Source organism: Mirounga leonina, unplaced genomic scaffold (assembly GCF_011800145.1).
Source record: "Mirounga leonina isolate KUSES-001 unplaced genomic scaffold, KU_Mleo_1.0 Mir_127, whole genome shotgun sequence".
In the NCBI taxonomy this organism is placed as follows: domain Eukaryota; kingdom Metazoa; phylum Chordata; class Mammalia; order Carnivora; family Phocidae; genus Mirounga; species Mirounga leonina.
Genome location: NW_023270316.1, coordinates 57,515,470 through 57,543,459, shown reverse-complemented (window position 1 = coordinate 57,543,459; position 27,990 = coordinate 57,515,470). Strand labels below are relative to the sequence as shown.

At 39.4% G+C, this 27,990-nt stretch overlaps 1 long non-coding RNA gene across 1 annotated transcript in view; it reads left to right on the top strand.

Moving 5' to 3' along the window:
• The first annotated feature begins 1,619 nt into the window (after positions 1-1,619).
• LOC118009428 overlaps positions 1,620-27,990 on the top strand; it is a 572,526-nt gene continuing 546,155 nt past the window's right edge. Inside the window, exon 1 of the long non-coding RNA XR_004678925.1 lies at positions 1,620-1,684. This is a non-coding gene — a long non-coding RNA (uncharacterized LOC118009428). The remainder of the gene's footprint in view (positions 1,685-27,990) is intronic.

Genomic DNA, 27,990 nt, shown 5'->3' with positions numbered 1-27,990 from the left:
GATGTGAGATTTCTCTCTTTTACACACTTTTCTAGGCACATCTGAGAAAACGATGTACATGCTTTCAACCTGTTCTTTCCCACTTGGCAGATTTCTGCCTTAGTGATTACAAATGCCAGCAAGTTTTCTACATCCCTTCCCTCCCTGAATTGTCTTCTCCCTTTGAGTGGAGGAGTCCCTTCCAGGGAGCTGTCTCAGCTTTTCTTCTGTAGCAATGGCTAATCCAAGTTTGTGGATTTCTATACTTTTCTTTCTTCTCATGCTTACTTGTGGCTGATTAGTACCTCTAGGGGAGACTGGGCTAGTCCCAGGCGAGGAGAATCCATCAGTTGTTGGAGATGGAGGTCACAAATGGAGAAAGGAGAGATTTAGGTTTTTTAGCTGGTGTTAAATTTTTGATTGACCTTTCTCCATCCTCTCTTAATCCCAAGACCTTGGAGAATTAGGTGTGTACTGCCAGTGACTCTCTTTATGGCTGGCATTCAGTAAACGCTTGTTATATTGAATTGCATCATATTAGTCATGGCACAGAGCCCCAGGTGAGCTGGCTGAATGTCAAAAGAACCAGAGGCTGTTTTGGTTGAGGAAGTCCTCTTCCTGGACAATTTAACCTTTTGACAGTTGGTCTGTTACCATATGTATTAGTTTGCTAGGGCTGCCCTAGCAAAATATCACAGACTGGTGGTTTAAACAACAGAAATTTATTTTCTCATAGTTCTGGGGGCTGGAAGTCCAAGGTCAAGGTAGTGTCAGGTTTGGGTTCTCCCAAGGCCTCTCTCTTCGGGTTGCAGACGGTAGCCTAACCGCCCCCCCCAACCCCCGCCACCACCCCAGCCAGCCAACCCACCCAACCTCCTTTTAGAGTTCTTCTAGGGAAAACAGAGAGGGGAATTTGTTTTTAGCCACCACTCCCCTCCCCACCACAACATTTATTTTTTTCATTTTCCAACTCTTCCAGCTCTCTTCCTGGCTCCTTCCTGTCCAGCCCCCTTTCCCTGTGATGTCCTTTCCCTGTGATGGCCTGCTCTCTGGACACTTCCTCCTGCTATTCCCCCCTCCACCACAGGCTGCCTGTCCCAGCTTGAAATTCCTGCTCTTCAGTGGCTCCCCCATCACTGCTCCCTCTGCTGGGCTCCCACTGCCTCCTGTGTAGGTAGCATTTTCCACTCTGTATTGTAATTGTCAGCTGACACATTGGTCTCCCCTCTAGACTGAAAGCAACCAAAGTAGCCAAAGTGCAGGGGCAGCATCTCCTTTTCCTTTGTACCCTCAGAGTTTGGTAGTGTCTGCAATAGAGTAGCCATTCAATCAGTGCTTTTGGAATGAGTGAAGTCACTAATTTCCTGGCCACTGCTCAACAGATCACAGCTTCGCTTGGGCTGATGATTGGCTTCCTGTCAGTCTATAGAGGTGAGGCCATTGATTGTTTACCCTACCAGCTTTGGAGGCAAGTGATCTGGATCTTCATTTCCTCATTCAGGCATCATTTCAAACATCTTTTAAGTGCTTACTGTGCATCAGGCATTGGGTGACAAAGAAAACGTGCTTTGTGTTCTTAGGAAGTTCAACGTGGGACACTGCAGAGCTGGATGATTTCCCTTTCCTGTTTGACATCATAGATTTGGCAGAATAAAGACTTGAAGTTATAGTGCTGGGCACATACCAGGCTTCTAAAGATTTGTTGGTAAGTTACTTTGACTTGCGTACTTCTACTATCTTGGATGAACACTATGGTATCATGGTGCAAAGTGTCAGCCAAGAAATAGAGGCTGACTAACCTGATCCTTTGTGGATCATCTGAATGCTACTGGAAATCCATTTTGGCTGTCTGCACTCCCCAGGCCAGTCACAGCTCCCACATCCTCCATTGTTCTCTATTTTAGGAAAAAAAAAAAAGACTTCAAGTCTTTTTGTGACAGTCCTGCAATTATTGTTCACATTCTCAAATTAATACTCCAGGCATTAAAAATATAATTTGCATTATGATTTGGGGAGTGATAAATCTTGTGCCAAGAATTTTTTTTGGATGAGAGATTGCTAGAATTATGAAATTCTCGATGCGTGTGACAGGAAACGGTTGGGCTCTGAGGAGAGGGAAGAAAGGGAGAGAGTCTGTTCTTTGTGTCTGGGGGAGCAACAGCAATGAGTGAATTTATTTACATTGATGAATATATTTACACACAGATGCAGTTTTTGGCTTTTGCAGTTTTTTCTCAATAATTTACCATTTCTAAGATATAGTAGACCCACTTTTACATAGTTGAAAGCATATCCTACAACTGTATAAATCCCTTGATTTAAAAAATCTGCTTTAGGGGCACCTGGTGGCTCAGTTGTTAAGCATCTGCCTTTGGCTCAGGTCATGATCCCGGGGTCCTGGGATCGAGCCCCACATCGGGCTTCCCTGCTCCCCGGGAAGCCTGCTTCTCCCTCTCCCCCTGCTTGTGTTCCCTCTCTTGCTGTGTCTCTCTCTGTCAAATAAATAAGTAAAATCTTAAAAAAAAAAATCTGCTTTAAATAGGTAATACATGCCCATGACTACAAATGCATAGAAGAACCTACAGTAGAAAATGAGTGTTGTGGGTGTTTGCAATCCTTTTTTTATTATTGTGGTAAAAAATACATAATATTGACCATTTTAACCATTTGTAAATATACAATTCAGTGGCATTAAGTACATTCACAAGGTTGGGTAATCATCACCACCAACTATACCCACAACTTTTTTAGCATCTCCAACAAAAACTCTGTGCCCATTAAAAAATGATTTCCTCTTCCTCCCACCAGCCCTTGGTAACCACCATTCTACTTTCTGCCTTAGAGAATTTGACTACTCATAAAACAGGAATCATACAGTATTTGTCCTTTGGTGGCTGGCCTATTTCACTTAGTAGGTCTTCAAGATTCATCCATGTTCTAGCAGGTATCAGAATTTCATTTCTCTTTAAGACTGAATGATATTCCATGGTATGTATACATCACATTTTGTTTTTCCATTCTTCCATCAATGGACATTTGGGTTGTTTCCACCTTTTGGTGATTGTGGATAATGCTGCTCTGCACATTGGTATAAATAACTGAGTTCTTGCCTTCAATGCTTTTGAATATATACCTGCAAGTGTAATTACTGAGCTATAATTCATTTTGGCTACTTAGATCCTGAGCCCCTGTGCAGTGTTGGAGGATTCGTCTTTCCTTCTAAAGCCAAGCGTTCTCCCTTCCTTCCTTCCTGCTCCTTACTGCAGAAGGTAGAATTGTTTTGGGACACTGTCCTTGACTTTTAGTCCCTTGAGTCTGATTTGGGCAGTATCTAAGCCATCAACTATCCTTCTAACAGTCTCCCTTCCCACTTAAATCAGCCAGAGTTGTCTTTATGGCTTGCAATGCAAATGTTGCAAATGTTGACTGACAGTTTTCCACAGGACAGTATGTTGGTTTTTCTGTAATGGATGTTCAGCTGAATGATGTCTGTTCCCCAGCCCAGGAGTTCCATTCCTTGAGGCCACCATTGTCATCAGTTTCCTGTTTACTCCTCCAGATAATTCTTTAGTATTTGAAAATGTAAAAGAGGGTGCATATATTGCCTCGTTCACTAGACCTCACCTATGGCTAAGGCCTTGAGAATATAAACTATATATGTGTTAATTCAATAATCTTCTAATATCTGTCTGGGGCTGGGCAGAGGACAGGTGTAGCTCCTTACTGTGGGCTTTGTTGACTCTGATGAATGAAAAGATGATGGTAAGATGGTCTTCAAAGAGCTCCGTAGGAAGGGCAAGAAGTGAAAAACAAGATGGGGTGCTATGGATGACATGGGAGCTGAGGCTGAAAAACAGGTCTGGAGAGACTTTACTTTGTTGCTGGGTTCTGCAGACCCATGTCAACATGTTCCATTGCTGCTGAAATCCTTGATATTTAATCCTCAGTCTGATGGCTTAGGGATCAGAGTGCAGTTGGTTTGGGTCCTATGTACCTGTGTTAGTATATATTGCATGCTGGAGGTCCCTTTTTAGGCATCTTCTTAGATCTCAAGCTGGGGTGTATGCTGTGCTTTGTTCCACGTAGTGGCTTTGGGCCTCAACTGTTCAGAAAGGAAAGGAAAAGGAAGAGGAAGAGAATGAAGGCACTTGTCTTTTGAAAAGGCCACCCTTGCTGGAAGGCACCAGAAGGCAGATTGAAGGGAACCTAGAATGCATGTGAGGACCCAGTTAGGAGGTGGCAGTGGTAAGAGATGATAGCAGTTTGGAAGAGGGGAGAGGTGGTGGGGTGGAGGGATGTGGATGGATTCAGGAGAATATTTTATTAATTAATTAATTTTATTTTATTTTTAGTTTATTTTTTATTTTATCTTTTAAATTTTATTTTTATTTTTTATGTTCAATTAGCCAATGTCTAGTGCATCATTAGTTTTTGATATAGTGTTCAATGATTCATTAGTTGTGTATAACACCCAGTGCTCATCAGAATCTTAGAAGTTAAAGCCAGCAGGACCTGGTGAAGGATTCTCAAGGTAAGTGGAAAGAGGGAGATGTTAAGGAGACTTCTAGATTTCTGGCTTGTGTCAATGATGCATTGTGGGCCATTTATAGAGACAGGGAACCTCAGAAAAGGACTAGGTTTGGCAAAGAAATGATGACCTGTCAGGAGAGCTTCTGGGGAAAGAGCCTAACAACAACGTAACAACAGAATAAATGTGCTAGAATTCTTCATTCATTCATCAATTATTTATTGACAACCCAGTGACTGAACCTTCCTGAAAATGGGCCTAACTACGTTGTCTACTCCATGTGGTTGTGATGAGGAGTAAATGAGTATTCCATACAGAGCACTAAGTATGGAGCCTCATCACTCTCATGAATGAGTTTGGGATGGTTTTAATTTTCTCATTTATAAAAATGAGCCCATTCAGATGTATACTCTTTAATGTCCCTTCTAGTTATTGTATTATGAGAAATGAAAGCCATTTCTTCTCTCTGCCTCTGTCCTAAGAGGCCCTAGACTGTAAGCTAGAGGAGGTTAGGACATTGTCCGTTTTTTGTTCACCGGTGTCTCATATAGGTTAACAACTCCTCCAAATGCCATCATTGGGGTGGAGGGACTGGAGTATTTATCCTGTCCTCTTTGCCCAACTACCCTTGTGGGGAACAGACATAATTCAGATGAATGTCCATTACAGAAAAACCAACATACTTCTTGTTTTGCATTCTGATCTTAAATAGGAAAATCTTTTCTGTGGGCGATTCCAAGTCGCAATCACTTAAATATATTTTTATCTGCATCCATTTCTGGCAGTAAACTTGTTTCAGATTCAAGGGAGCAAAAAATAAAAAGCAAGCTTATCTTATCCTTGTCACTTAATAATCAGGAGAACTAGATCCAGTGTAACTATTCTGAGCTCTTTCCCAAAACATACCCTGGGGAAAGCATCTTGGGATCCAATCAAAACAACTCAGGGCAATAAAGAAGACATTCAGGTGCAGAACCCACTTCATGGAACAAACAACAGAATCAAAAACAAAGACCAAAAAATCTGCCTTGAACCAACCTCCAGACAAACAAAAAGCTCTGTCTACCTACTCCCCCATCTCCTCCCCCACCCAACCCACCTCTCCCCATGCCCATCCACTTGCTGGGGTGTGGGTGGAACATTTTCTATGTCAGGCTCTTTTTTGGTTTGCAGAAACTTCTCCTTTCTGCTGTCAGTGACTTCTGAGGACTTTGTAGTGTTGGACATAATAATAAGCATTTTACATGTTCTAATGGCCCCCTTCAATCCTCTATATGCCATCATTGGCTCTGAGATTACCACCACCATTGCCTTTGTGACATGAACGTCTTAATCTTTGTTTGAAAGTCTCTGGAGCCAAGACTTTTTTCCCTCTAAGATAACGACTTTTTTTTTTTTTTTAAGATTTTATTTATTTGACAGAGACAGTGAGAGAGGGAACACAAGCAGGGGAAGTGGGAGAGGGAGAAGCAGGCTTCCCGCAGAGCAGGGAGCCCGATGCGGGGCTCGATCCCAGGACCCTGAGATCATGACCCGAGCCGAAGGCAGTCACTTAACCAACTGAGACACCCAGGCGCCCCTAAGATAACGACTTTTTCTCCATGTTTCTGAGTTGGGGGATGGATTAGGGGGAGAGGAACTCAGGGGATCTTATATAGATGGAGCTGCCAGGTAACTGGCCATATTACTTCTTTGGACCCTCTCTTAGTTAAGAAAAATCTTGGCCAGTTTCCTGTTTGAAGTTCCTAGTGTATTTTAAAAGTAAAGAAATGCCAAGTTAGGATATTGAACCTTGTGGTATAGTTTACATGTTTAAATGTAATAAGGAAATATCTTCTTAAATTTGTTCTTAAAGTTTTTATTTTAATTCCAGTTAGTTAATGTAAGGTGTTGTATTAGTTTTAGATGTACAGTGTAGTGATTAAACAATTCCATATATCATCTGGTGATCATGACAAGTGTCCTCCTCCTCATGACAAGTGCCCTCCTTAATCCCCATCACCTTTTTAACCATCACTTCACCTACCTCCCCTCTGATAGCTGTAAGTTTGTTCTCTATAGTTAAGAGGCTGTTTCTTGGTTTGTCTTTCTCTCTCTCTCTTTTTTTCCCTGTTGGTTGTTTTGTTTCTTAAATTCCGCATATGAGTGAAACCATTTGGTACTTGTCTTTATCTGACTGGCTTATTTTGCTTAGTGTTATACTCTCTAGCTCCATCCATGTCATTGCAAATGGCAAGATTTCATTCTTTTTTATGGCTGAGTAGTAATCTATCATATGTATGTGTGTGTGTGTGTATGTATGTGTGTGTATATATATGTATGTGTATATATCTATATCTCTCTATATATATCACCTCTTTTTTATCCATTCATCAATTGATGGACACTTGGGCTGCTTCCATATCTTGGCTATTGTAGATAATGCTGCTATAAACATAGGGGTGAAAGTATTCTTTTAAATTAGTGTTTTTCTATTCTTTGGGTAAATACTCAGTAGTGTGATTGCTGCATCATAGGGTAGTTATGTTTTTAACTTTTTTTTTTTTTAATGTTATTTATTTTTTTTAAAGATTTTATTTATTTATTTGAGAGAGACAATGAGATAGAGAAAGCATGAGAGGGGGGAGGGTCAGAGGGAGAAGCAGACCCCCTGCCGAGCAGGGAGCCCCATGCGGGACTCGATCCCGGGACTCCAGGATCATGACCTGAGCCGAAGGCAGTCGCTTAACCAACTGAGCCACCCAGGCGCCCTGTTTTTAACTTTTTGAGGAACCTCCGTAATGCCTTCCAGAGTAGCTGTACCAGTTTGCATTCCCACCAACAGTGCACGAGGGTTCCTGTTTCTCCACATCCTCATTGACACCTGTTGTTTCTTGTGTTTTTTATTTTAGCCATTCTGATGGGTGTGAAGTGATATCTCATTGTAGTTTTGATTTGCATTTCCCTGATGATGAGTGATGATGAACATCTTTTCATGTGTTTTTTGGGCATCTGGATGTCTTCTTTGGAGAAATGTATGTTCATGTCTTCTGCTCATTTTTAATTGGATTATTTGTCCTTTGGGTGTTGAATATTATATTTTTAATATATTTTGGATATTAACCCTTTATCAGATATGTCATTTGCAAATATCTTCTCCCATTCCAAAGGTTGCCTTTTTGTTTTGTTGATTGTTTCCTTTGCTGTGCAGAAACTGTTTATTTTGATGTAGTCAGAATAGTTCATTTTTGCTTTTGCTTCCCTTGCCTCAAGGGGCCTATCTAGAAAAAAGTTGCTATGGCTGATGTCAAATAAGTTACTGCCTGTGTTCTCTTCTAGGACTTTTATGGTTTCAGGTCTCATAGTTAGGTCTTTTTTTTTTTATTAAAGATTTTATTTATTTGAGAGAGAGAGAATGAGAGAGAGCGAGTACATGAGAGGGGGGAGGGTCAGAGGGAGAAGCAGACTCCCCGCTGAGCAGGGAGCCCGATGTGGGACTCGATCCCGGGACTCCAGGATCATGACCTGAGCCGAAGGCAGTCGCTTAACCAACTGAGCCACCCAGGCGCCCTCATAGTTAGGTCTTTAACGCATTTTGAATTTATTTTTGTGTGTGGCATAAGAAAGTAGTCCAGTTTCTTTTGCTGTCCAGTTTTCCCAACACCATTTGTTGAAGAGATGGTCTTTTTCCCATTGGATATTTTTTCCTGCTTTGTTGAAGCTTAATTAACCATCTAGTTGTGGGTCCATTTCTGGGTTTTCTGTTCTGTTAATCCATGTGTCTGTTTTTGTGCCAGTACCATACTGTTTTGATTATGATAGCTTTGTAATATAGCTTGAGGTCCAGTATTGTGATACCTCCAGCTTTGCTTTTCTTCTTCAAGGTTGCTTTGGCTATTTGGAGTCTTTTGTGGTTCCATACAAATTTTAGAATTGCTTTTTCAAGTTCTGTGAAAAATGCTGTTGGTATTCTGATAGGGATTGCATTAAATGTGTAGATTGCTTTGGGTAGCATAGACATTTGAACAATAGTTTTTCTTCCAATTCAGGAGCATGGAATGTCTTTTCATTTCTTAGTGTCATCTTCAATTTTGTTTCATCAGTGTTTTATAGTTTTCAGCATACAGGTCTTTTACTTCTTTGGTTAGGTTTATTCCTAGGTATCTTATTATTTTTGGTGCAATTGTAAATGGGATTGTTTTCTTAATTTCTCTTTCTGCTGCTTCATTATTGGTGCATAGAAATGCAACAGATTTCTGTATATTGATTTTTTATCCTGTGACTTTGCTGAGTTCATTTATCAATTCTAGTAGTTTTTGGTGGAGTCTTTCAGGTTTTCTATATATAGGATCATGTCAGCTGCAAATAATGAAAGTTTCACTTTTTCCTTGCTGATCTGGATGACACTCATTTCTTCTTCTTGTCTGATTGCTGTAGTTAGGACTTCTAGTATTATGTTGAATAGAAGTGGTGAGAGTGGATATCCTTCTCTTATTCCTGATCAAAATAGAGGAAAAGCTCTGTTTTTCCCAATTGAAAATGATATTGGCTGTGTGTTTTTCATATATGGCCTTTATTATGTTGAGGTATGTTCCTTCTAACACTACTTTGTTGAGGGTTTTTATCATGAATGGGTGTTGTACTTAGTCAAATGCTTTTTCTGCATCTATTAAAATGATCATATGGGGGGTGCCTGGGTGGCTCAGTCATTAAGCGTCTGCCTTTGGCTCAGGTCATGATCTCAGGGTCCTAGGATCGAGTCCCACATCAGGCTCCCTGCTCAGTGGGAAGGCTGCTTCTCCCTCTTTCACTCCCCTTGCTTGTGTTCCTTCTTTGTGTCTCTTTCTGTCAAAAAAAATAAATAAAATCTTTAAATAAAAGATCATATGGTTCTTAACTTTCTTTTATTAATGATTGATTGATTAATGATAATGATTATTAATTGATTTTGCAAATATTAACCATCCTTGCAACCCAGGAATAAATCCCACTTGATCGTGGTGAAGGATTTAAAAAAAAAAATATTGTTGGGTTCTGTTTGCTAATACTTTATTGAGGATTTTTGGGACATGTTCATCAGAAATATTAGTCTATAGTTCTTTTTTTTGTGGTGTCTTTATCTGGTTTCAGTATCATGGTAATTCTGGCTTCATAGACTGAATGTAGAAGTTTTCCTTCCTTGAATATTTTTGGAAAAAGTTTGAGAGGAATAGGTATTAGCTATTAGCTCTTCTTTAAATGTTTGAAAGAATTCACTTGTGAAGCCATCTGGTCCTGGACTTTTGTTTGTTGGGAGTTTTTTGATTGCTGACTCAATTTCTTTGCTGGTTATCAGTCTATTCAAATTTTCTATTCCTGTTTCAGTTATGGCAGTTTATTTGTTTCTAGGATTTTTTCTGGGCTGTCCAATTTGTTGGCATATAGTTTTTCATAATATTCTCTTATGATTGTTTGTATTTTTGTGGTGTTGGTTGTTATTTCTCCTCTCCCTTTAGTGATTTTATTGATTTGGATCTTTTTTCTTCTTGATACGTCTGTCTAGACATTTATCAATTTTATTGATTTTTTCCCCCCCAAAGATCCAGCTCCTGGTTGCATTGATCTCTTCTATTTTTTAGTTTCTGTATCATTTATTTATTCTCTAATCCTTGTAGTTTCCTTCCTTCTGCTGGCTTCAGGTTCACCTATTGTTCTTTCTTCTCTAGATCCTTTAGGTGTAAGGTTAGGTTGATTTTTGAGATTTTTTCTTGCTTCTTGAGGTAGGCCTGTATTGCTATAAATTTCCCTGTTAGAACTGCTTTTGCTGCATCCCAAAGGTTTCGGACTGTTGTTTCATTTTAATTTGTTCCATGTACTTTTTAATTTCTTTCTTGATTTACTGGTTGGCCTATTCATTGTTTATTAGCATGTAATTTAACCTCCATGTATTTGTGTTCTTTCCAGTTTTTTTCTTATGGTTGACATCTAGTTTCATAGTGTTGTGGTCAGAAAAGATGCATGGTATGAGTTTTATCTTCTTGAATTTGTTGAGGCTGGTTTTGTAGGCTAATGTGTGATCTATTCTGGAGAATGTTCCATGTCCACCTGAAAAGAATGTGTATTCTGCTGTTTGAGGAGGAAGTGTTCTGAATATATCTGTTAAATTCATCTGGTCCAGTGTATCATTCAAAGCCATTGTTTCCTTGTTGGTTTTCTGTTCAAATGATCTGTCCATTGATTAAGTGGGGTGTTAAAGTCTTCTGCTATTATCTTATCAGTTCCTTTTAGTTTGTTGATAACTGTTTTATGTATTTGGATGCTCCTATGTTGAGTGCATAAATATTTCCAATTGTTATATCTTCTTGTTGGATTGTCCCATGAGGAAATATATTACAGATGAAAATACAGTTGTTTTCATCCTAAAATACTTATAAAATTAATAAAATATTAACTATTAGTTTTTATAATATGAAAGGTAAGTATTAATCAGTGGAGAAAGGTGGATGACTCAACAAATGGTGTTGAGACACATCAATATACTAAAAATAAGTCACAATGGAGCAATTTAAACTTGATCAATGAAATCATAAAAGTACTTGAAAAGGAACCAAGTTCATAGATATAAAGAACAGATTGGTGTTGCCTGAGGTAAAAAGTGGTGGGGAGGTGGGTAAGATGGGGGGGGGGGAAACAAAAGATAAAACCATCAGTTATAAAATAAATAAGTCCTAAGGATGTAATATACAGCATGGAAACTATAATTAATAATACTATATTGTATATTTGAAAGTTGCTATGAGAGTAGGTCTTAAAGTTCTGGTCACACAAAAAAAATTCTGTATGTATGGTGATGGATGTTAAATAGACTTATTGTGGTGATCATTTCACAATATATACGAATATTGAATCATGTTATATACCTGAAAGAAACATAATGTTGTATGCCAATTATACCTCAATTAAAAAAAAAAGAAATTAGTAAAAAAAAAAAAAAAACAACTATGGAAGAATTTTAAAAATTCATCTTGGTGGGAAAGACTTAGGGTGACACAAAACCAAGAAGCTGAAGAGAAATACCATTCATGTATTTAAATAAATCAAAGTACAAAATTTCTGTAAGGCAAAATTTATATAATCAAAGTCAAAAGACAACAAATGAGAAAAAAAATGTGCAATTCTTATCACAGACTTGCTGATGTCCCTATAGTATATGAAGAGCTCCTATAATTCAATAGAAGAGCAACAAGCCCATAGAAAAATGGGCAAAGGTCAAAAACTAATAGTTTAAGGTAGAGGAAGTGGAAGCAGCTCAAACATATGGATAAATGTCCAAGCTTACTCCTAATAAGAGAATGCAAATTGAAACCTCTCTAGGACATCACTTTTCACCTATTAAACTGCAAGATATGAAAATGTTAACACTGTAAGAGATGGCATGGGAAATAGACATTCTTCCAGAGTAATGGTGGGATTAGAAACTCCATGGAGACCCATTTGCAAGCATTGATGTATATTATAAATGTGAGTGCTTTTTGACTTGCACATGCCACTTCTAGAACTTTATCCTATAGTTATACAACTATAAGATGACAGATATGTGAGATCCTTCATTGCAGCATAGTAGAGAATATTGAAAGGAGTTACATATCTACTAAGAGGGGATGGGTTCAATAAAATATTACAAATGTGTAATGGAACATTACACAGCCATTAAAATGGAGTAGATCTTTATTTACAGACATGGAATACACTTCAGAATATATTAAGGAAAAATAAAAATAAACAAATTATGTATGAAACAATTTGTATAGTATGTTTCAACTTTAAGAATATGGGTTACCCATATAATATGCACACATATGCATATATTTGTCTGCAGATGTAGAATCTATTTCATAAAATCTGAGAGAGTAAGAGGGTTACTGGGAGACAGAGATGGAAAGGAGATCTGTCTTTCACTCTGTGGCATTTGAACTTTTAAAATTTATATATCATTAGCATAAATTATGAATTTAATAAATAAAAATGGAAAAATTGTGCACCCTCAGAAGTGCAGTTCTGTAATGGGACACAAGCTTAGATTTTTAAACGCCACCCCCCCCCCCAACCTGGCTAGATGCTGGGACAGGTCTTAGAAGTCTTTATAACTCTTTCCTCTTATTTTGCTGCTCACCCTTGGGTGATATCCAAGGGTCACTTTATAATTATACTACATAATACCATTGTATTTAATAGCTTCCAGATTTAGAAGATGCTGCCATTCTAACAGAGAAAGATACCAGGAGAGAGAGAGAGCTTTTCTGCTTAAAGGAAGCTTTTTTTTCTAAGAGCCTCTTTGTGCAGATAGATGAAATTGCTTTAGTGGTGATGTGAATAGAGAGCTGAACTGTATGACTTTTTCTCTCTGATACGTTTTTTGAATCAGTGCAGCTGTTCATCATGTATTATAAATGACTCTAAGTTTTCATCCTTCCCTCCTCCCTCCTTCCTTCCCTCCCTTCCCTTCTTCCTTTTCTCTTTTTTCCTTCCTGTATAAATCCATTTTGCAAATAGGTGCTGTTGGAAGTTCTATTTGCCTGTGATTACCAAATCACAGCCCCGATTTGGTGACACAGGAATTCCCTAAAAAAAGATTCTGCAGATTGAAAATTTTAAACTGTCATTACTTTTGTTTCCTAGTTCCTTTTTAAAATGATAAAGCTATGTTAATGATCTCAAGATCACAAACTCTGCACCAGGCTTCATTCTAGAGATGTTAGCTCCCACATCTACAGCTTTAGCTCTGGGCTCCCTCCTGAGTTATGGACCCATGTTTGTTCACAACAAAGATCATGATGTAGGTTTCACCTGCAAACCTCTCCTCCCCCTTTGTTTCTATATTTGCTAGTGGTGTGTGAAATCTAGTGCCATTGCAGCAGGCCCAGGGACGTCTTCTTTAGCTTTTTGTTGAAATACAGATTCTAATCTAATACATCTAGGATGGTTCTCCATTTTCTAACAAACTCTCAGGTGAGCATGCCTTGCTGTTGGTTGTCTCAGTTATTCTTATCCTCTATTGTAATATCTTGTTTACTCATATTCCAGAGTTATGTTCCTTATTTGTTTACTTGTTTATTGTCTGTCTCCCCCACTGAATACGAACTCTGTGAAGGCACTCTTATTTCTGTTGTATCTACTGCATGTCTGTTACCCTGCCTGAATTTAATAGTTGCTAATTAAATATGGAATGATATATGAATGAATGAACATACCGAAGAGACTGTCATGGGAAGTGACTCAAGCTGGAAGGACTGTTTTTTGGCAGATTGTTGATGGAAACACTCAGCTGTCAAGGGCAACTGAGGTGAAAGTTTAAGAAAAATCAAAAGCATAAGTGGAGGGTAGGCAGCAGTTGGCTAATTGAAACTGTTGAGAGAGAAGAGTAAGGGCTTAAGAGATAAGTGGATAATATCAGGGTTTAGGAATCTAATATTAAAATTCTGAGTATTCTTGCTATGCAACTCTTTGTACATCCCTGACATTTTGGTAGCCTGGACAAATAATATCAACCATCATGTCCAGGTCCTTTGGAATGTCATCAAAGATTTTAAAAGCTTACCATTAGCTCTCTTATCTAGACTCATCTCCCAAATTGTTCTCCCTCTTCTCTCCAAGATATGGCTACATTGCCCACCCAGTCATTGTCCTCCAAACAACTGCTATGCTTACATTCTGCTGATCTGACCTCTTATTGAAATTCTACTCATTTTTCTGGATCAGCCCACATGCCACCTTTTCCTTGAAGCCATCTTTAATCCTATTATTTCCTTCCTCTATACTGCTTTGACACTTAAGTTATAATTCTTAACATATTTTGCCTAGACACCAGTGTGCAGTGTGTCACCCCCAGGAGATTAGAATCTCCTTAAGGGCAAGTCCTAGTCTTATTAATCTTTGTGTTCTCCATAGTGTATTACAGTGTTGTTATATATCGTTGAAGCTCAATAAATGTTGGTTGAAAATGAGGCATAATAAAAGAATCATGAAACTTTGCATGCACATATGGAGGTTATAGCTTTTCAAAATACATTCATAGACTTCCTTCTCTCTTCTTTTTTTTTTTCCTTACACACTGTTGCCACAAAAAAATACAGGATGCTCAGTTGGATTTGCACTTCTAGTAAATCAAGAATAATTCTTCCATATAAGTATGCCCCAAATATTACAGTATTTATCCTAAAAATATGATTCATTGTTAATATGAAATTTAAATTTAACTTGGCATCCTGTTTTTTTTTTAAAAATTTATTGTTATGTTAATCACCATACATTACATCATTAGTTTTAGATGTAGTGTTCCATGATTCATTGTTTGTGCATAACACCCAGTGCTCCATGCAGAACGTGCCCTCTTTAATACCCATCACCAGGCTAACTCATCCTCCCACCCCCTCCCCTCTAGAACCCTCAGTTTGTTTCTGAGTCCATCGTCTCTCATGGTTCGTCTCCCTCTCTTATTTCCCCCCCTTCATTCTTCCCCTCCTGCTATCATCTTCTTTTTTTTTTTCTTAACATATATTGCATTATTTGTTTCAGAGGTACAGATCTGAGATTCAACAGTCTTGCACAATTCACAGCGCTTACCAGAGCACATACCCTCCCCAGTGTCTATCACCCAGTCACCCCATTCCTCCCACCGCACACCCCACTCCAGCAACCCTCAGTTTGTTTCCTGAGATTAAGAATTCCTCATATCAGTGAGGTCATATGATACATGTCTTTCTCTGTTTGACTTATTTCACTCAGCATAATACCCTCCAGTTCCATCCACGTCGTTGCAAATGGCAAGAGCTCATTCCTTTTGATGGCTGCATAATATTCCATTGTATATAGATACCACATCTTCTTTATCCATTCATTGGTCGATGGACATCTTGGCTCATTCCAAGTTTGGCTAGTGTGGACATTGCTGCTATAAACATTGGGGTGCACATACCCCTTTGGATCCCTACATTTGTATCTTTGGGGTAAATACCCAGTAGTGCAATTGCTGGATCTTATGGTAGCTCTATTTTCACCTTTTTGAGGAACCTCCATACTGTTTTCCAGAGTGGCTACACCAGCTTGCATTCCCACCAACAGTGTAGGAGGGTTCCCCTTTCTCTGCATCTGCACCAACATCTGTCATTTCCTGACTTGGTAATTTTAGCCATTCTGACTGGTGTGAGGTGGTATCTCATTGAGGTTTTGATTTGGATTTCCCTGATGCTGAGCAATGTTGAGCACTTTTTCATGTGTCTGTTGGCCATTTGGATGTCTTTGGAAAAATGTCTGTTCATGTCTTCTGCCCATTTCTTGATTGGATTCTTTGTTCTTTGGGTGTTGAGTTTGATAAGTTCTTTATAGATTTTTGGATACTTATCTGATATGTCATTTGCAAATATCTTCTCCCATTCTGTCGGTTGTCTTTTGGTTTTGTTGACTGTTTCTTTTGCTGTGCAAAAGCTTTTTAACTTGATGAAGTCCCAATAGTTCATTTTTCCCTTGCTTCTCTTGCCTTTGGTGATGTTTCTAGGAAGAAGTTGCTGTGGCTGAGGTCGAAGAGGTTGCTCTGTGTTCTCCTTTAGGATTTTGATGGACTCCTGTTTCACATTGAGGTCTTTCAACCATTTTGAGTATTTTTGTGTGTGGTGTAAGGAAATGGTCCAGTTTCATTCTTCTGCATGTGGCTGTCCAATTTTCCCAACACCATTTGTTGAAGAGACTGTCTTTTTTCCATTGGACATTCTTTCCTGCTTTGTCAAAGATGAGTTGACCATAGGGTTGAGGGTCCGTTTCTGGGCTCTCTATTCTGTTCCATTGATCTATGTGTCTGTTTTTGTGCCAGTACTATACTGTCTTGATGGTGACAGCTTTGTAATAGAGCTGGAAGTCCAGAATTGTGATGCCGCCAGCTTTGCTTTTCTTTTTCAACATTCCTTTGGCTATTTGGGGTCTTTTCTGGTTCCATACAAATTTTAGGATTGTTTGTTCCATTTCTTTGAAAAAAGTGGATGGTATTTTGATGGGGATTGCATTGAATGTGTAGATTGCTCTAGGTAGCATTGACATCTTCACAATATTTGTTCTTCCAATCCATGAGCATGGAATGTTTTTCCATTTCTTTGTGTCTTCCTCAATTTCTTTCATGAGTATTTTATAGTTTTCTGAGTACAGATCCTTTGCCTCTTTGGTTAGATTTATTCCTAGGTATCTTATGGTTTTGGGTGCAATTGTAAATGGGATCGACTCCTTCATTTCTCTTTCTTCTGTCTTGTTGTTGGTGTATAGGAATGCCCCTGATTTGTGTGCATTGATTTTATATCCTGCCACTTTACTGAATTCCTGTATGAGTTCTAACAGTTTTGGGGTGGAGTCTTTTGGGTTTTCCATATAAAGTATCATATCATCTGCAAAGAGTGAGAGTTTGACTTCTTCTTTGCTGATTTGGATGCCTTTGATTTCTTTTTGTTGTCTGATTGCTGTGGCTAGGACTTCTAATACTATGTTGAATAGCAGTGGTGATAGTGGACATCCCTGCCATGTTCCTGACCTTAGGGGGAAAGCTCTCAGTTTTTCCCCATTGAGAATGATATTCGCTGTAGGTTTTTCATAGATGACTTTTATGATATTGAGGTATGTACCCTCTATCCCTATACTCTGAAGAGTTTTGATCAAGTAAGGATGCTGTACTTTGTCAATGCTTTTTCTGCATCTATTGAGAGGATCATATGATTCTTGTTCTTTCTTTCGTTAAATTATTGTATCACGTTGATTGATTTGCAGATGTTGAACCAACCTTGTAGCCCAGGGATAAATCCCACTTGGTTGTGGTGAATAATCCTTTTAATGTACTGTTGGATCCTATTGGCTAGTATTTTGGTGAGCATTTTTGCATCCATGTTCATCAGGGTTATTGGTCTGTAATTCTCCTTTTTGTTGGGGTCTTTGTCTAGTTTGGGGATCAAGGTAATGGTGGCCTCATAAAATGAGTTTGGAAGTTTTCCTTCCATTTCTATTTTTTGGAACGGTTTCAGAAGAATAGGTATTGATTCTTCTTTCAATATTTGGTAGAATTCCCCTGGGAAGCCATCTGGCCCTGGGCTTTTTGTTGGGAGATTTTTGATGACTGCTTCAATTTCCTTAATGGTTATAGGTCTGTTCAGGTTTTCTATTTCTTCCTGGTTCAGTTTTGGTAGTTGATACATCTCTAGGAATGCATCCATTTCTTCCAGGTTATCTAATTTGCTGGCATAGAGTTGCTCATAATATGTTCTTATAATTGTTTGTATTTCTTTGGTGTTGGTTGTGATCTCTCCTCTTTCATTCATGATTTTGTTGATTTGGGTCATTTTTCTTTTTGATAAGTCTGGCCAGGGGTTTATCAGTCTTGTTAATTCTTTCAAAGAACCAGCTCCTAGTTTTGTTGATCTGTTCTACTGTTCTTTTAGTTTCTATTTCATTGATTTCTGCTCTGATCTTTATTATTTCTCTTCTCCTGCTGGGTTTAGGTTTTATTTGCTGTTCTTTCTCCAGCTCCTTTAGGTGGAGGGTTAGGTTGTATACTTGAGACCCTTCTTGTTTCTTGAGAAAGTCTTGTATTGCTATATACTTTTCTCTTAGGACTGCTTTTGCTGCATCCCAAAGATTTTGAATAGTTGTGTTTTCATTATCATTGGTTCCCATGAATTTTTTAAATTCTTCTTTAATTTCTTGGTTGACTCATTCATTCTTTAGTAGGATGCTCTTTAGCCTCCATGTATTTGAGTTCTTTCCAACTTTCCTCTTGTGATTGAGTTCTAGTTTCAAAGCATTGTGGTCTGAAAATAGGCAGGGAATGATCCCAATCTTTTGGTACCTGTTGAGGCCTGATTTATACCTAGGATGTGATCGATTCTGGAGAATGTTCCATGGGCACTAGAGAAGAATGTGTATTCCATTGCTTTGGGATGGAATATTCTGAATATGTCTGTGAAGTCCATTTGGTCCAGTGTGTCATTTAAAGTCTTTATTTCCTTGTTGATCTTTTGCTTAGATGATCTGTCCATTCCAGTAAGGGGGGATGTTAAAGTCCCCCACTATTATTGTATTGTTGTCAATGTGTTTCTTTGCTTTTGTTATTAATTGCCTTATATAGTTGGCTGCTCCCATGTTAGGGGCATAGATATTTACAATTGTTAGATCTTCTTGTTGGATAGACCCTTTAAGTAGGGTATAGTGTCCTTCCTCATCTCTTATTACAGTCTTTGGTTTAAAATCGAATTTGTCTGTTATGAGGATCACCACCCCAGCTTTCTTTTGGTGTCCATTAGCATGGGAAATGGTTTTCCACCCCCTCACTTTCAATCTGGGGGTGTCTTTGGGTCTAAAATGAGTCTCTTGCAGACAGCATATCAATGGGTCTTGTTTTTTAATCCAGTCTGATAGCCTGTGTCTTTTGATTGGGGCATTGAGCCCATTTACATTCAGGGTAACTATTGAAAGATATGAATTTAGTGCCATTGTATTGCCTGTAAAGTGACTATTACTGTATATTGTCTGTGTTCCTTTCTGGTCTATGTTGCTTTTAGGGTCTCTCTTTGCTTAGAGGACCCCTTTCAATATTTCTTGTAGGGCTGGTTTCGTGTTTGCAAATTCCTTTAGTTTTTGTTTGTGCTGGAAGCTTTTTATCTTTCCTCCTATTTTCAATGACAGGCTAGCTGGATATAGTATTCTTGGCTGCATATTTTTCTCATTTAGTGCTCTGAATATATCATGCCAGTCCTTTCTGGACTGCCGGGTCTCTGTGGATAGGTCTGTTGCCAACCTAATGTTTCTACATTGTAGGTTACATATCTCTTCTCCTGAGCTGCTTTCAGGATTTTCTCTTTGTCTCTGAGACTCGTAAGTTTTACTATTAGATGTCGGGGTGTTGACCTATTTTTATTGTTTTTGAGAGGGGTTTTCTGTGCTTCCTGGATTTTGATGCCCATTTCCTTCCCCAAATTAGGGAAGTTTTCTGCTAGAATTTGCTCCAGTATACCTTCTGCCCCTCTCTTTCTTCTTCTGGGATCCCAATTATTCTAATGTTGTTTCATCTTATGGTATCACTTATCTCTTGAATTCTGCCCTTGTGATCCAGTAGTTGTTTATCTCTTTTTTTCTCAGCTTCTTTATTTCCCATCATTTGGTCTTCTATATTACTGATTCTCTCTTCTGCCTCATTTATCCTAGCAGTTAGCACCCCCATATTTGATTGCACCTCATTAATAGCCTTTTTGATTTTGACTTGATTAGATTTTAGTTCTTTTACTTCTCCAGAAAGGGTTTCTCTAATAACTTCCATGCTTTTTTCAAGCCCAGCTAGTATCTTTAAAGTGATGATTCTGAACTCTAGATCCGACATCGTACTAATGTCCGTATTGAGTAGGTCCCTGGCAGTCGGTACTACCTCTTGTTCTTTTTGTTGAGGTGATTTTTTCTGTCTTGTCATTTTGTCCAGAGAAGAATAGATTAATGAGAGAACAAAATGCTAACCGGGTAACAACGTCCCCAGAAAATATACTCTAAACAAATCAGAAAAGACCTGAAGTAGGGGGAAAAGAAAGGGAAAGAGAGAAAAAAGAAAAAAAAAAAAGAATAAGAAAAAGATAAAGATAAAAGAAACAAGAAGAGAACAAAACAAAACAAAAAGATTATGATCAAATATGATCAGGCTGGTACATAGATCAGTCCCCACACACTAGATTTTGGTGTATTTTGGTCTGTTTGAAGAAAGTGCCTCCCAAAATTTTAAAGAAAGAAAAACTTATATATGTACATAAATAAGGGTTGGTATGATGAAGGGATGGAATATGACTGTAAAAATGAAAATTATATAAAAAATTTTATAAAAGGAATTGATAAGAAGTTGTTTGAAAAAAAAAAAGAGGATTTAAAAAAAAAAGAAAAGGGAGAGAATGCGATCAGGCAGGGGAGTAGAAAAAAAACATACACTAGAGATTTAGGGTATATTTTGATCTGTTAGAAGAAACTATCTCAAAATTTTAAAGAGAGAACACTTATATATATATATGCCAAAAATATGGGTAACTACTATGAAGGGATAGAATATGACTCTAAAAATGAAAAATAAAAATTTTAAAAAAGGGATTGATAAGATGTTGGTTGAAAAAGGGAAAAAGAAAAATTCAAAAAAAAAACAGTTAAAAAAATTAACTTTGACAGACTACAGAATCATGGTAAAAAAGCCACGGATTCTGTGTGCATTATTCCCCTAGCGCTGGAGTTCTGCCGTTCTGTGATCGGTAAACTTGGTCTTGGCTGGCTGTTCTCGCTGATCTTCTGGGGGAGGGGCCTGTTGCCGTGGTTCCCAAATGTCTTTGCTGGAGGCGGAATTGCCCCGCCCTTGCCCAGTCCGGGCTAAGTAATTGGCTCAGGTTTGCTCTCGGGAGCTTTTGTTCCCTGCGAGCTTTCCGTACAGCTTTGGAGGCCAAGAGTGAAAATGGCGACCTCCCAATCTCCACCCTGGAGGAGCTGAGAACTCGGGGCCCTGCTCCTCAGTGCACCCCCAGAGAAAAGCAGTCAGTCACTCCCGTCTCCCTGGTCTCCGGCTGCACTCTCTGCTCACTGGGCCTGTGACCGAGCGTTTCTATCTCCAGCACCTGACTAGGTGTGGAGTCTCCAAACCCAGTAGATCCCTGTGGTGCGCTCCCACACCGCTCCTCCCGGGGGACGAAGGGGAGTCTCCCTGGATCTGCCGCTTGTTGGGTCCCTGCTGGAGGAGCAGTGGCCCGACTGTGCCATGGATCACAGTTTATGCCAACCCCGAGCTGAGAGCCCGCACCTCAGCTCCGTCTCTGCTAGCTGGCTTCCCTGCTCCAATCCCTGGGAGCTCTGCCACACTCAGGTACTCCCGGTCTTTCTGTGACCCCAAGGGTTCTGAGACCACACTGTCCCGTGAGGGTTCCACCCCCAGCTTAGCCACCGGAGTGACGTCCCTCAGTGGAGCCGACTTCTAAAAGTTCCGATTTTGTGCTCCGCTGCTCTATCACTTGCCAGAAGCAGCCGACGGAGACCCCTCCCCCGCTGTCTATCCTCCTGAATATCGCCTCAGATTCACTTCTCTGTACGTCCTACCTTCCAGAAAGTGGTTGCTTTTCTGTTCAGAGAGTTGTTGCTATTTTCTTTGATCTCTATTTCAGTTTGTAGGTGTTCAGAGTGGTTTGATAGCTATCTAGCTGAATTCCTGGGACCAGACGAAATCCAGGTCTCCTACTCCTCTGCCATCTTGCTCCCATAGACTTCCTTCTCTTTTTTAAAAAATATTTATTTATTTATAACAAGCGAGAGTGAGTGGGGGGAGAAGCAGAGGGAGAGGGAGAGAGAGAATCCCAAGCAGACTCCACTCTGAGCATGGAGCACGACACGGGGCTTGATCCCTTGACCCTGAGATCATGACCTGAGCTGAAATCAAGAGTTGGATGCTTAACTGACTGAGCCATCCAGGCGCCCCACATAGACTTTCTTTTCTGACCACGATAGAGGGACTGGATTTGATACCGTCTCCCCAAATAATGAAAAAACTGAAAAAAAAAATGAAACATCTATTTTCAGCCATTAGACAGCAGGAAACAAAAGGCTGTAATTCTTGAGAGAAGGAAAATGGGTGAGATAAGCCCTGCGGTCACTGCGGTTGTTTGCCTGAAGGCACTTTCCCCATCATGAAGCTGAGTGGTTGTGTGTTGATCCTAAGCAGACTATGATGATTTTGCTTTTGCTGAGTTCAGGAGACAGTGATCAGAGTTGACAAAGGCTAAGGAAGCTAGAAGTTTGGAGAACTATGCAGAAAAATAACTCTAGATATTTGCATGGGTCCTCTTGTGTCTTTGCTGAATACTAAGATGTACAGGTATAGAGCAAAACTCCATGAAGTAGGGCAAAGAGTGCTCAGGTTGCTGTGAGCTAAACAGTTGCCAAACCTCACACAGTGCTGGGAGACATTTGAATTGTGACTAGCCAGATTGGAGAATCCTTGTTGATCACTTGGGCCATTCAACAGAGATTCTAGAAGGACCATAACTTATTTGCATGATAAATTATCTGTAAAGGAAGGACTCATCTAGACGGGCCCTAACAAAGCTTAAAAAGCCTAAAGAGTGTCAAACTATATTGTAATTAACTTGACTGCCAGAACAAAGGCCAATACTCTCTAAAGGAAGAGAACAAAACACAAATTCTCACAACGTAAAACTCAGAATGTCTAAGATCTAATAAAAAATTCTAAACATACCAAGATATGGGAAAATGTAATATACAACAAGAAGTAAATGCCACCAGTACAAATAGGGTGAGAAATGACAGAGATGATAGAATTAATGGACAGAAAGAGTAAAACATCCAGCTATTATTATAACTATGATCAATATATTAAAAAATGAATATTGTGAAAAGAGAAATGGAAGGTAATAAAAACTTCTAGGGATGAAAAACTAAATTCGGTATCTAAGATAAAAAGTTTACTGGTTGGGATTAATAGCAGACTAGACAAACCATTTTTCAGAGTGGTTGTGCCATTTTACATAGCCACTGGCAACGTATGAGGGTTTCAGATTTTCTACATCCTTTCAAAGACTTGGTATTTTCAATAGCTTTGATTCTGGCCAGTCTACTGAGTAACGGTATCTATTCTGGTTTTAACTTGCAACTCCCTAATGACATTTTTATCTCCAGTTGGACTGTTGCTGGGCTTGCCTTATCTTATGACTTGTTGGGCCTGACAAGCCTCACTTTATGAAGGTTCTGCTGACCACATGGTCATTTGATACCAAATTGAAGCCTTACCAAGTTTACCATTTTTTCCATTTCTGTTCTATGCTACTGTAAGGCCCAGTAGCTTGACAGAAGTTGTTTTCTAAGAAGGTATATGATTCTCCACTTCAGATGACATGACCTTGCTTCAGAACCCTAGGGACTGAATTGTGATTTTCTCACCAAGGTTTGCCGTAAATTCTATATGGCACTTTTTCTGACCATTGAAATATCAATCACCCTAGGTCTGCCAGGTCATATGGCTCAAGTGGTAGGACTGCTTGCACCACCTGATGCTCCACCCAAAGCTGGCAGCTTCTTTGTCATCTGGCATATAGGCTAGAGCAGTAACCCTAGATGTAGAATATGCTGCCTCCAAAACCTGAAGTTTTTCACCAAGTATTCTTTCTTCATGGAAGGGGGAGCAAAGTACAATAATTTGACTTTTTTTTTTTAAGATTTTATTTATTTGAGAGAGCGAGCGAGCACAAGCTGGGGTAGGGGGAGAGGGAGAAGCAGACTCCGCGCTGAGCAGGGAGCCTGATGTGGGGCTGGATCCCAGGACCCTGGGATCATGACCTGAGCCTAAGGCAGACACTTAACCAGCTGAGCCACCCAGGCACCCAATAACTTGACTCATTTTTTTAAAAATTTAATTTAATTTTATTATGTTATGTTAGTCACCATACAGTACATCATTAGTTTTTGATGTAGTGTTCCACCATTTGTTGTTTTCATATAATACCCAGTACTCCATCAATATGTGCCCTCCTTAATACCCATCACTGGGCTAACCTATCCCCCCACCTCCCTCCCCTCTAAAACCCTCAGTTTGTTTCTTGGAGTCCATAGTCTCACATGGTTCATCTCCCCCTCTGATTTCCACCCCGCCCTTCATTTTTCCCTTCCTTCTCCTAATGTCCTCCATGCTATTCCTTATGTTCCACAAATTAGTGAAACCATATGATAATTGACTTTCTCTGCTTGACTTACTTCACTTAGCATAATCTCCTCCAGTCCCATCCATGTTGTTGTAAAAGTTGGATATTCATCCTTTCTGATGGCTGAGTAATATTCCATTGCATATATGGACCACATCATCTTTATCCATTCATCTGTTGAAGGGCATCTCGGCTCTTTCCACAGTCTGACTATTGCGGACATTGCTGCTATGAACATTGGGGTGCATATGGCCCTTCTTTTCACTACATCTGTGTCTTTGGGGTAAATAGGAGTGCAATTGCTGGGTCATAGGGTAGTTCTATTTTTAATTTTTTGAGGCACCTCCACATTGTTTTCCAAAGTGGCTGTACCAACTTGCATTCCCACCAACAGTGTAAGAATGTTCCCCTTTCTCTACAACCTCTCCAACATTTGTTGTTTCTTGCCTTGTCAATTTTTGCCATTCTAACTGGTGTAAGGTGGTATCTCAATGTGATTTTGATTTGGATTTCCCTGATGGCTAATGATGATGAACATTTTTTCATGTGTCTGTTAGCCATTTGTATGTCATCTTCAGAGAAGTGTCTGTTCATGTCTTCTGCCCATTTTTTGACTTGATTATTTTTTTTTTTTTGGGTATTGAGTTTGAGAAGTTCTTTATAGATCTTGGATACCAGCCCTTTATCTGTAGTGTCATTTGCAACTATCTTCTCCCATTCTGTGGGTTGCCTCTTTGTTTTGTTGACTGTTTCCTTTGCTGTGCAGAAGCTTTTTATCTTGATGAAGTCCCAAAGTTCATTTTTGCTTTTGTTTCACTAGCTTTTGGAGATGTATCTTGAAAGAAGTTGCTGTGGCCAATGTCAAAGAGGTCACTGCCTTTTTTCTCCTCTAGGATTTTGATGGATTCCTGTCTCACATGGAGGTCTTTCATCCATTTTGAGTTTATCTTTGTGTATGGTGTTAGAGAATGGTCGAGTTTCATTCTTCTGTATATAGTTGCCCAATTTTCCCAGCACCATTTATTGAAACCAACTAACTTTACATTAAAGAACTAGAGAAAAAGCACCAAACAATGCCTAAGCCATGCATTAGAAGAGAAATAATTAAGATTAGAGCAGAGATCAATGAATTAAAAACTAGAAACACAGATCAGATCAATGAAACTAGAAGCTGGTTCTTTGAAAGAATTAATAAGATCAATAAACCACTGGCCAGACTTACCCAAAAGAAAAGAGAAAGGACCCAAATTAATAAAATTATGAAAGGGGAGAGATCATGACTAACACCAAGGAAATTGACTCTTATTTTGAAGGAATGACTCAGCACACTCCTTATCGTTAAACCTCTGGAGTCTTTTTGGAATTGGTTTGCCCCTGAATCTTCATTGAGTTTATTTCTCAAGTCCGGGAGTCCATATCCATCTAGCATGCTGGTCTTCTCTTGCTCACCTGGCTTGATCAACATAGCATCATTGATTTTATGGATTAATGTGATATTTGGTAAGATGCCCAGATTTCTTTGGTTTTTATTATGACAGAGGGCAGGAGACTTAACATAGCCTAGGGCAAAAATGTAAATGTGTCCTCTTGTCCATTTCAGATAAATATAAACTCTTTCTGGCTCTTTTTTCTAGATTAGATAGAAAAAAATGCATTTTCCAAATCATTGACTGCATAACCTAATATAGGGGTTGGCAAATTTTTTCTGTAAAGGGCCAGATAGTAAATAGTTTATGCTTTGGAGGCCAAAATTAGTCTCTGTCTCAGCAAGATGTTTTGGGTAGGATTCAGGTTAGATTTTCTGGTCTTTCTGTGCCTGGATTTAATTCCCTGGCTGCATCAAACAGCATCCTCCTTTGCAGGCTGTTTTATTGATGTTCCTGTCTTGGGAGACATGCAAGGTTAGCTTTGGCAGCTCTTTGGGTTCTTGATTCTCTTAGGGCGGAAGTCCTGTCCCAAGATTAAAACCCTCTGTGCTTCACATGTTCTAACTGTTGTAAGTGATGTGGGGAAGGCAAAAAGAAATTAGGCCTGTTGTGAGTTCTCACTAGTTAGGGTGGGTGTATGGGAGAATCATCATTTAAAACTGGTGTTTTTCACATCTGAACTGGTGAAAGGGTCTTCATTGTCATGCAGGGTTTAGATTTGCAAGGCAAGCACCTGGTCCAACTGTTGCTACCTCCCTATGCTTTCTCCCTTCAAATCAGAGCAGAACTGTGTGGGATCAAGGATTTCTTCAGACAAGGGTTAGCTAAGCATGGGTTAGCACATAGCTAACCAAATTAAACTTTGGTTATAAAAATAATGCCATTCGTTAATCATGCACAGTCAATCTTCATTATTCATGTATTCCATATTTGTAAATTCACCTACTTGCTAAAATTTATTAAGCACACCAAGCACTCATGGTGCTTTTATGGTCATTAATGGACATTGGCAGAGTTGTAAAAAATTTGAGTCACCCAACAGGCATGGTCACAGCTGAGGTTAAATAAGGTGATGCTCTCTCTTCTTAGAACTCTCAGACTGTAAGTAAGCGTTCTTTTTGTGGTCTGTAAAGTACCATGTTTTTGCACTGTTGTGCTTTTATTGGATGACTTTACCATTTAAAATGGTGCCCAAATGTAGTGCTGAAGGGCTGTGTAGTGTTCCTAAGAGCAAGAAGGCTGTGATGTCTCTTACAGAGAAAGTGTATGTTAGATAAGCTTCCTTCAGACATGAGTTACAGTGCTATTGACTGTGAGTTCAATGTTAATGAAATAATAATATATATGAAATAAGGTATTTTAAACAGAAACATACATAAGTTAAGTTTATATGTTGATTGGTTGATGAAAATATTGTGACCAGACGCTTGTGGGAACCTAGTGCTATATTTTCCTGAGGAGTGATGGTTCAGTATTCACTAATTCAACATTTGCAGTGACTTTACAGAGGATAACTACTGCAAGTAATGGGAATTGACTCTATATCAATCCCAAATATATATTCTGGGACTGGGGAAATAGCCACTGTTTGGGTTTATGGACTCAGTGGACCTAAGATAAGCTGGATCTTGGCCAGGACTCACTTTCTGAGCTAGTACCATATTTTCCTATTTTAATACTGGCCAGGAAGGATGTGGACCCTGGGGGAGGTACATGTTGCCTAGCTGGGGAGAGGCCTCTGTGTTGTCCTCCCGCAGTGACGGTGGCGGGGGAGTGTGTTGCAGCTCTTAACAGGGAAGAACAGACTAAGTGTGTATTTTCAGAGCGTTAGTCTGGGGAGTGAAAATCCTCAGGGGAATCCACCCACATGTCCTTATCCCATGTTTAGGATCCCAGGGTTTTACAAGCAGGGCCTGACCCTGGCATAACAGACCTGCCTTGGTTGGGCCTTAATCATCTTTGGAGTTCAGCACTCAGACTTTTCTGTTACAGGACATGAGAGTTTCTCTGTATCTGACAAAGAGGCCCTCAGGCTTTCATCCTTGGCTTTCAGGTGTTCTTTTTCTTTCTGCACAGCACCAATGATGCTGATTGATCATCATCCAGTGCCACTATCCTATGGCTCCTGTTTCTTCTATACATCTCAGATTTCTCTATATACCTCCTACATCTTGCCTGCTAATGGATTTCCTGTACATAGTCCCAGTTTACCAGGAGTGAAAGTTTTAACAGCTGGACCTCCACTTTATGCCAGACTGTTTGTGCCCCACCACCAGTCACTCAGTCCTCATGGCCTACCAGATGTTGAGTGATCACTGTGCTGATGGTATTTCCATCAGCCAGACACCAA